General features: G+C 40.3%; 1 protein-coding gene across 1 annotated transcript in view; it reads left to right on the top strand.

Annotated features, from left to right (window-relative positions):
* Positions 1-1,452: 1,452 nt before the first annotated feature.
* The window catches only part of LOC118340619 (disheveled-associated activator of morphogenesis 1-like), a 43,902-nt gene continuing 37,861 nt past the window's right edge, over positions 1,453-7,493 (top strand). Inside the window, exon 1 of the mRNA XM_035678692.1 lies at positions 1,453-1,602. The gene's annotated coding sequence lies outside the window, so the exon portion shown is untranslated. The remainder of the gene's footprint in view (positions 1,603-7,493) is intronic.

Genomic DNA, 7,493 nt, shown 5'->3' with positions numbered 1-7,493 from the left:
TCTGTGTGGAGTTTGCATGTTCTTGCCGTGTTTGCGTGGGTTTCCTCCGGGGTGCTCCGGTTTCCTCCCACACTCCAAAGACATGCAGCTTAGGTTAATTGGCATCAAATTTTCCCAATTATATTACTATTCTAATAAAATATTAAAGATGACATATTTTGTTGCTTTTTTAATGCAGCTGACAGGAAGATGCTTTGGTGAGCTAACATAAAACAAAACTGAAATATCACACAATCCTACTGAGACATAAGACAGGTTACAAAAAATAAAATACACTAATAAAATGTATTTAAACAAAACAATTCTTTATGTTTGAAACAATAACAATATCAGTGTCAGCATTTTCTGGGAGGGTTTTTTTTTAAATTATGGTATATGGGTTAAAATTAAAGCCATTAGGAAAGAACACCTGTAGCAGGCAATAATGAAAATAACTACCATTAATGTTAATTTGCCTATAATGTAATAACATTTTGGAACCCTACTCTCTTTCATTTCTTTGTTTGTGTAAGTCAATGGTGAGACTTATCTCCAGCCCAGCCTTCTACTCCTTCCATTATACAGTTTACCTTTGTGCCACCAGAGGGCACCAGATTATTATCGATGACAACTACCAATAAAAGCAGAAAAATATAGTTTAATTACTGAAATGATTACTTTGCAAAATAGTTGCCCTTAAAGTTTCTGTCTGTCGACTATTTAATGTGAATGGCAGCTGAATACAGACCTGTAATATGTATTATTAAGCCATGTCCTGTACTTTGTTCTCATTGCAATTTGAAGATACACCATGTAAAACTTTAATAAAAAGACCCTAGGACACTGAAATGGGATTTTAGCCCATCCCCACTCTCTAACACCAGACTTCACCATGAAATATAACTAGAATCCTTCATAAATCTTTTTTTTGTCATTGTATGACTTTATCTCCAATTTAGACATAAACTTGTATCGTAAATTCATTAGGCCTACATGTTAATTAAAATACACATTTTAGTGTAGTGTCCCGAGGTTTTTACTCAGTCCTGTTATCTTGACACATCCTCCCCCCTTAACATTTAGGGAAATTTCACAAGCCACATAAAGCAGCATTATTTCATCACCGTTTATAGACCATATAACAAATAAATTGAAAATGGTCTGAGATTGACAATTACACATTTTAAATAGTTTTACATGTTATTAGACACAATGTTGGGGGGAAAAAAGCTAAAGAATGAAGTTCAACTTTCAGAAGTTTACAACATGCCAAAGAAAGTCTCCACTTAATGCATTTTTGGGAATACCATAAAAGAAACACAGATAAACCACGCACACTGAAGGATTTACAGCTGTAATGCACGTAGCATGCACTCACAACAGGTTTCTGCTGAAGAGCGTCGTTTTTACATCCGACACTACAACACCCATGAAGCACTGGGTGGCGCCTGCGCATTACTGCTCGAGTAAAACCGATGACATCACGCAGCCCGGACCAACCAGTCTGTTGAATCATCTCCGTGCCGTCTGGACTCTGTGCTTCTTCTTCGTTCATCTACTTTTCTGGCATTGCCGGGTGAACTTGTGGACACAGTGAACAAGAGCAATGTCCACGGTGACGAGGTAAGGATGAAACTCTTCCCACAGCGGCTGAGACAATGCCCGCAGTGAGCGGCCGCACCGGGCCGTTTGGTTGCCTTGTTGTCGGTGGTGACCTCCGTACCGGTGTGGCCACTCAATAGTACAACAGCCATCATTAACTGTGGCGAGTTTTGGAGGTTGCTTAAGCGTTTTGTTGTTCAGTTTCCCGAGCGTCCTCATGCAGCGCCAGTGGCTCTTAACCCGGTCTAGACGGGGGTGAACAGTCAGGAGTCGGGTGACATTTGCATCTCTTTTGCAAATTGTTTTTGTTTTGTCAGTTCTGTCTGTTGGTGAGGGTAAAAGCTGACCGACGGCTTCCTCTAATGGGAGCAAACGACTGTCCATACTGGGGACCTCCAGGGTCCCTGAGAAGACCCCCTGTGGGCTCCCAGGAAAGTGAGAAAAAGTCTATTGTTTGTATCTTTTGGGGGTCTTTAAACTGAGATATATACACAATGCCCCTTAAAGTGGACATGGCAGTGTTTATAATGAATGGATTTGGGGCCTGAATGGTAACTCTGACTACCTACAATATAAACAATATAACAATATAGTTTATAGTATTTAGTTATTTATAGTATAGTATAGAGTGTTTTTTTTTTTTTTTTACCAACAATGATATATTGTTTAGAATTTATTTTTTTTTTACATAAAAGACATTAAAAACAAAATGTTTTGATAATTTTACTGTGAAATATACTTGTCAGTGATCTCCAGCTAATGGATACGTTGTTTCTTATTTATACATCAAATGTATGTTTGGCATTTCTTAGTACTTATCTGTAAAAACATACACTGATACCGATATAACTGCAGTGAGCTAATATTGTCTGATATATCTGCCCGGTGGGGCTGTGCACTGTAGGCACACAGGTCCACAAATGCTTGATAACCTCTTATCTTACCTTTTAAAGTTTTGGTTTGAGCTCTACAATATGCTATGGTTAACAAACAACTTTGCACATAACCTAAAATAAAAGGGTTGTCATAACATTGACATTCAGGGTAAACCGTCTCTTCATGTACTACGATACATTCTCATCTCTGATTGATTAATGGAGTTCTCCTACAGCCCTCATAAAGGGCCCTAACTGCCACTTTACCCTTGATGAAAGAGATTGGCTTCTGGAGCCGGTCAGACGTAAAATACTTCACCTGTTCCGAGTTAAAACCCACTTGTATCCCTCTCCTGAGAAGCGGAATAACTCACTTGTGAAAGCCATGAAGTTACAGGTCAATCAGAGAGCACAACACAGAGATTATCACAGCGAGATCATTCTAGTGGTAGCTTTATACCCAGTTATGTGCTTATCAGAAAAGGCTTGCATTCCCGAGAATTAAAACGCTCTAAATCAATGAGGGGGCCTGTACGTGCTTGTAATGGGCCGCTGCCTTGTGAGAGGGCTTACTACTGTGGTGTGATCTGCAGAGATGTTTTCACTGTAAACATGGGAGAAGCCTTACATCATGTACCATGCTGTTATTTTGTCCACAGTGTTAATGCTCAGACAGGGAGTTGGCTGCTTGCAGATCAGCCTGGACAGGCTCTGACGTTTGAGTTGCGTGGTTTGTTTTTTTGAGTGCACGTTGCAGGTGATTGTTGTAAATGCATGATTTCCCAAGTGGTTTGTGCTCTGTCATGCTGATATATTGTATATCCATAGGCCAATGTTATTGAGTAACAGATATTGGCATATATAGTCGGTGACACCAATATAGTCTGATTAAACTGTAACCTCATTCGATCCTGTTCATAATGACAAACTGTTTTCCTGTTAGGACAGACTGTCGTGTGTGCATGCATGTTACCAGTACTAACCCCATTATCACAAATCACCCATTTGCCTCAAGGGGTTTTACATTTACATTGCTTATTTATTCCACATCAGCGTTTTAAAGTCTTTATTGTGTCTTCTTGCCTGACAAACACATACAATTGCATGTATCTTAACAAGCTTGTTGCTGTGTGTTTGTTCAGCATATTAGTTGCTGTTAGCAGCTCTGCCAGTCAGCTGTATATCATTGCTTCCTCTACACAAGCACACCCTTCGGCTACAGCAACTACCGTCTTGTTTTGTTGGCACTGGTCGTTTGTTGATGTTTCTCGTCATCCGCCTGTTGTCACAGACACGGACACGCTCTGTGCTGCTGACGGGGACAGAATTTGATTTTTAAAAAAAACTGTCCTTGGTGGAACTGACTGCTGCATTGTGACTCAGTTTCAGTTGGCACTGTTGGAGAGCTGGAGGACACATCGGCCAATTGTATTAATCTGTTGGGATTTAAGCTGCTCTGTCCCTACATTTTCTCAGTCGTGACTATTCAAAACTCTGACAGCAGCTGAGCATAAATGATTTTTTAAAATAAAGTGAATAAAATCTGACTTTCCTGATATATTAGTCATCCCTATGAACTGATAGATGAGAACTAGTAAATGTCTTTTATTCAGTTCTTCTCCACACAGTAAACGGATCACATTAAAGTTGTCAGACGGTGGCTGTGTACTGTACCTGGTGCTCTCCTGTCCGTCAGCACACACAAACACTTCTGCAGTTCTCCTGGGGAACTGGGTTAATGAACTGAGTGTTACGTTTCACAGGACTGGCAATGCAGCAGGAGGGGAGGCCGGCGGGGGGGGCAGCCTCCCTGGATGGCTCACATTAACCACTACAGAGTGAAAGAGTAAACGACAGCATCGACAATAGAGGGGGACGTATAGACTAATTATTTTTTCAAAGGTGGGTGTCATTTAGGAGTGGCTGTAACACAGCTGAGCCCCTTAAGACCACCATATGTCAGCATGGTGTGTGGATGTTGTGGTGGCATTAGTGTATAGAGGCAGGCGTTGAATCACAGCTCTGCGAGGGCCGTTCCCTCGTGAGAACAATGAAAATGAACATCCTGATTTAGGAGGTCAGTGGTTATCAGCTTTCTTCATCATTCTGACCCATGGCAGGAATATTAACTTGTCACAGTAAATCCTGCTCTGTGGACACATAATAATTACTTTAGTTCAATTATTTAGTGGATATGTATTTATACTTACTGAAATATGAATGACTCATTTGGCACTGTCAGTAAAAAAATAGTTATATCATGAGAAGGTAGCAAATCCAGTTAGTGTACATACCATAGTTACTTCATATTACATGTACTATGACAGAGGATATTATAAGCACACCTACTCCACGAGTAACCGAGTAACCTGCTTATTATTCTCTCAGTTAGTTGTTTGGTTTACAGAATGTTGCAATTTCCAAATCCTTACGGTTGAGAAGATGAAACCAGAGATGTTAGGGGTTGTTGCTTGAAAAATTATTGAACAATTAATCAATTATCAAAACAGTTCATAGATAATAATAACTAATTGTGTTATTTCTGCTTAATACACAGTGAAGAAGTTGAAGAGGAGAGTGATCGACTGTCTAAAAATGTTCTTTGCTTTAGACCCATATCAGAATGGGACACCCGCAATCGTGCCAGTGCTAACAGCAAATTTATCAGAGCTAGAGCAACCATTTCCAGACTAGTTCAGCGATGTTTATCGATGAAGTGACCTAAAGAGTACTTTGAATTGTTTGGGGGAAGCATCATTTTCCTGCCGGTCCTGCTGTGTAGCAGTGTGTAGTGGATCCTGTGGGATAAACTGTGGACCTGCAGCACTCTGTTGGCCCGCCACAACAATAGGCCTGTATGACTGTTTGAATGTGCCATTCTTTGCGCGGTGTGCTTCACTTGGGCCAGACAATGGCTTCATTTAGCATCTCTTCTCTGCCGAGGGCTGCTCCGTCACCATGGCACCCCTGCCATGCCACACCCTGCCCCCAGTCTGGCCCGGCTTTGCACTTGTCCTCGCTGTTGGGACAGCTGGGCTTAGGCAGCCATTGTTAGCCACACCCAAGACCCAACCTCACATTTTATGGATTATTGCTTTTAGCTTACAGTTTTCATTTTGGAGTATTATAAACTCTATTAGGCTCCAAGCTCATTTAACCCACTAACTATGAGCTTAATGGAGACCGGCTAAACACAATTTACTGGACAGAAAAACAGAAACAGAAGAGTATAGGGTTTCCTGCAGTGTTTTAAAGAAGAGGTGGGCCTGGAATAAGGACTACCTCTGATAATGTCAGAAAATATGAATATACTTAAGAACTGAGTTGCTATTTCTCAAAGGCATCAAATTTCATCTAGCTATTGTTTTTCTGAGGGAAACCCTAAGTCATAGCTCTTGATGCGACAATTTAGACTTAAACACATATAGTATATTGCATAAACTTACAGCCTTTTTAATTTAAAATAACTTAGTGCTTTTTTAAAAAAAAAAAACAGTAAAGTTTCCAGTAAAAGCACAAAATAGATCCTAAACATTTACGTTGGCAGATGAGTTATAGATGCCTACCGAACGGTTGTCCACTCTCAAGACCACTGACTCTTGACCTTCCCGATTGTTCGGAGGTCAAAGGGCAGTGCACTCTGTTTCCAGCTCAACAACTCAGTGGTGGCAGAGTTTTAATTAATGGGCTTTAGGTTGACAGCTTTCAGACCTTTTGGTGAGTAATGGATCCTCCTTCATGGCAACTCATCCACTCTTTCTCAAATAAGCAATATAAAATGCATCACAGCTACACGATGATGTGAACTGGGTCTTTAACAAGAACTGATGGGAAACACTTGAATATGAGTGTTAAGCACCTTTATTTGCTGTTATTTTACATTATTATTAAGAACATAAAAAGCGCACCGTTTGAGTTTCATATAAATGCTAACATGCTTGAAAAAGCTGGCGCATCAGCCTCCTCTTCCACGGAAACCAATGTAATTATTAGGTGTGTTGAGTTTTTTCAAGTCCAGCCCAGTCACTGGTGTTGCAGCACAGACTCATCTCCTCCAGCAGGCCCCCTCCAGAGAAACAAGCCTTGATCTGCAGTCTTATGGTTCTATAACTAGAACTGGGTGACCTATGAAATTATATTTTGGGCCGATCTGAACTTGTTGCAGATGCACCCTGGAGAGTGCGGTACAGGCTGTGCTACTTCTGATGCCTGCTGCAATAGTTCCCTGTATGAGGTTTAAAGAGGTAACGATTTTATAACATGACATGTAACCTTTTAATGCATAATCACTTGAAATCATCCACACGTCAAGGGTGTTTTTTTTACAGCTGTGATATAAGCACCAGAGCTTTTTTTATGATTTTATTCTTTATATTACCAGTTTTATCCTGTGCACAGTACAACAGTTAATCTATTGTTCGAAAAATGGATCCCCTTAGGAAATATATAAGACCACATTAATGGCTCCTCTAAATACGTGAACAGAGGACAGAGCAAGATTGTGTTATTGCACATACTGAGCTGTTAACTAAAGGATTTTCACTCAAAGCTAAAAAGATTACGTCTAATTACTCCCAGCTCAATGCAGCTATAAATGCACTATACACTGTAATAAACATTTCAATTTTGGGAAATAGTCTTTCCTGGTTGAATGCCTGTTATTTGCAGTGACATAATTGTCCCAGGCTGTTACAGTGTGTCACATGACAGAGGCTATATCTATACTTGCTTGCTTGGTTTTGTTTCTGATTGAAGTCTTTTAATCACTTAATTTTTTTCAGCCTGTGTAGTTTTTTAATTAATAGCCTTGCCCTGCATTTCCTGCTCAAGAGTGGCATTCAGTTGTAGTTAACTAAGTTAGAAAACGACTGTTCTCTTGCCAGACTGAGAGAATTGAGGCAAACCTCAGATTATCATGACAATGAGCACCAAAATTAATTACGTGTGTGCCTCAGCCGCAAGATGTGGAAAGAGTGTAGCCATGCTGCAGTTCAAACAAAGGGAGCATGTGGGTCCTGTCCTGTGTGTGTGTGTGTG

The sequence above is a fragment of the Morone saxatilis genome, unplaced genomic scaffold (genome assembly GCF_004916995.1).
Source record: "Morone saxatilis isolate NCDOM2014 unplaced genomic scaffold, NCSU_SB_2.0 Contig7, whole genome shotgun sequence".
Lineage (NCBI taxonomy): Eukaryota > Metazoa > Chordata > Actinopteri > Moronidae > Morone > Morone saxatilis.
This window is presented reverse-complemented; position numbering and strand designations above follow the sequence as displayed.